Source organism: Lepeophtheirus salmonis, chromosome 1 (assembly GCF_016086655.4).
Source record: "Lepeophtheirus salmonis chromosome 1, UVic_Lsal_1.4, whole genome shotgun sequence".
Classification (NCBI taxonomy): Eukaryota; Metazoa; Arthropoda; class Copepoda; order Siphonostomatoida; family Caligidae; genus Lepeophtheirus; species Lepeophtheirus salmonis.
The window spans coordinates 33148233-33150868 of record NC_052131.2 but is presented as its reverse complement, the minus strand read 5'-3'; the positions used below and the strand labels follow the sequence as shown (position 1 = coordinate 33150868).

At 32.2% G+C, this 2636-nt stretch overlaps 1 long non-coding RNA gene across 1 annotated transcript; it reads left to right on the top strand.

Annotated features, from left to right (window-relative positions):
- Window positions 1-980: 980 nt before the first annotated feature.
- On the top strand, window positions 981-2191 carry LOC139906484 (uncharacterized). The gene is made up of 3 exons (XR_011782035.1): window positions 981-1274; window positions 1329-1468; window positions 1531-2191. It is a non-coding gene; the product is annotated as an uncharacterized lncRNA (long non-coding RNA).
- Window positions 2192-2636: the final 445 nt, after the last annotated feature.

Below are 2636 nucleotides of genomic sequence, written 5' to 3'. Positions count from 1 at the left end.
TAATTCCACTGACAATGAGCCTCCATGACACATTTTTGATGTTGGGTCGATAAAATTAAAATTGTAGAATTATCTTACTCAACCAACATTTTCGGTACTTTGTCCAGTGATTGTTCGCAAAATGGAGTGTGGTATCTATGCCACAATGGTGCATCGCATGGCTTCTCTCCACCAATTCATCCAACTCCTTCTCGTCACAACCACACCTCACCATCCATATCTTGGGGACTCGTGTCATTATTTCGGGTAAGTATTTCTCAGACCTGACCAACCCCACAACCCAAACTGTTACATACTCAACCAGGAGCTCTCCAAGAAGTGCAACTCTTCTTTTGACAAGCATCGCTGATATCTACAATACTACCTATAGTAATATGTGTACGACTGATGTTCGAATTTCCCCACACTTTTAATATTGACGACATAGAAGATGAGTGGTTGCGTGTTCGGTCAAAATATGTTTTTCCTGCTCAATAGTCGGTACGATACATTAAATTGAAAATTCTAGCAATAGATTCTTAGAGTATGAGTGGTTCCGTTTTTGTCAAAATTTGCCTGTCTTGCCCAGCAGTGGTTATAACTTATAATTAAGGGTGATAATTTTGGTAAGAATACAAAAGCGTGCGAGGAGAAAAGAAGAATTACTTATGGCATCATTGATTAAATAATATATATCTTCTTCTATCAATCATGAACGTTATCATTCCCGCCTTTATTATTCAATATTAATATAATAATATTAGATGGGGATAGTCGATAGAGAACTGAATAAAATGCCTAAAATAACGTCGCCTTCTGTCTGGATTTCTGAAAATGGAGGCCTAGGAATTTGGAAAATACTTACCGGATGAGAAACAAATGGTTTGTCGGATTTGTCGATATAAATGTGCCTTTAGTCCCCTGTCTAGAATTACACGCCACTCATTATCCTCATCTCATAACTAGAGTATGGATATTCATCTATGAAATCAATTTAACGATGAATACATCAAGTCAGACTTCAACTCTGATTTCACAAGGATGCTTATTGTATGTAATATAACCTTATCCATTGCTAATCATCTACGTTCAAAAAATTTATGGAGAAATACAAGGGTAAACATATCCCTTCCCGAGGAACCGTCATTAAATTAATGGAGGATGTTGTTACTGATGTCATTTATAGAAATACATATAAAATGTTTTGAGTCATCCACACCAAATGACGATCAAGTTATCAGTAAAAAGTATTTACGAATATCGAAATGGAACTCTGAATTTTGTACTATCTCACAGTAAGTATTCAATTTTTTTTTTAAATCTAACCATAAAATATGATTCTATTTTAGCTAAACATATCAAGAATTATGATACACAACTCAGTAAAGGGCAAAAACAACTGCTTAAATGGTCACAACAACGGGGGTAGTAGCTTTGGATGGTTTGCAACAAGTTTGTCTGAGACTACTTACTTCGTTTTAAGACTTGGGTATGATAATTAGGTTTTCCAATATTACATAGTCATTAAATATTACTTTTTTATCCCTTAAGGCTTAGCTATGGTTGATGGGCTCCAAGAAATGGTGTTCAGAAAACTCATAAAAGGCAAAAATAACTGTTTAAATGGTCACAACAACGAGGGTAGTTACATTGGGTGTTGCATTATAATTAACAATTGTGTATATCCTTCATGATAATAGTATGTTGTTATAAAAGCATACCTAAATAACGGGGAAAATCTTTTTTGATGCTCTTAATAGGGAGTAATATCGCCGGACATTACTACATAATTAGCTTTTGCTCTAAATCTTTACGATGAATTTATTTATAAAAATTTTTTATTAGTATATTTATTGTCTAATTTTATGATTTTGACATTTACTGTATTATTAATAATTAGTTAGATCTCATCGCTAGAGATATATCTATCCTGTGCACAATTGTATATAGCAACTTCCACATGAAGAAGAGGGGTGACTATCTTTTTGATTAAACTCCACGTCTCGCTTGTGTATTGCAACCTAAAGTTATGACATATTTAACTGAATTCCGATGTCAGAACAAGAAAATATTATTTGGATCAATCTATTATTTCAATATTCTGTATTTATAATTTATTATTATTAATAGTTATATGATTTGAATTGTTTAATTTTGTATATTTAACTTAAATGTTTAATGGTTTATTTTTTAGTATGTAGATTATATTTAATTAAAGCTTTCTTTTTTAAACTCTGAGCTTCAAATATATTTCAAATACTCTACTTTGTTGTTTCATTAGCTATTATTCTGAGAATAAGGTTCATAATGAATTACAATTTCATGGAGTGTGACGTTTTCAAATCTACTGTAACGGATAAAAACGTCGAAGTCAATTATACGTAGTATATCTTCATTAAACATTTTGCTAATAAATACATTCGTTATACCCTCAAAAATCATAATAAAGCAGGCAGATGATAATCACATCAGTATTTTAAACAATGATACCATATGTTTTTTTTTTCCCCTCCTCCTCGCACGCGTTTTTCTCTACAATATTATCAACTATACTTATAATGCATCAGATTGGAAATTCTAGCAAGCCCGATTACATGATGGTCTAACCTTGTATTTCTATTAACCTTGAGTTAATCACTACTATTTAAAAAGCTCAG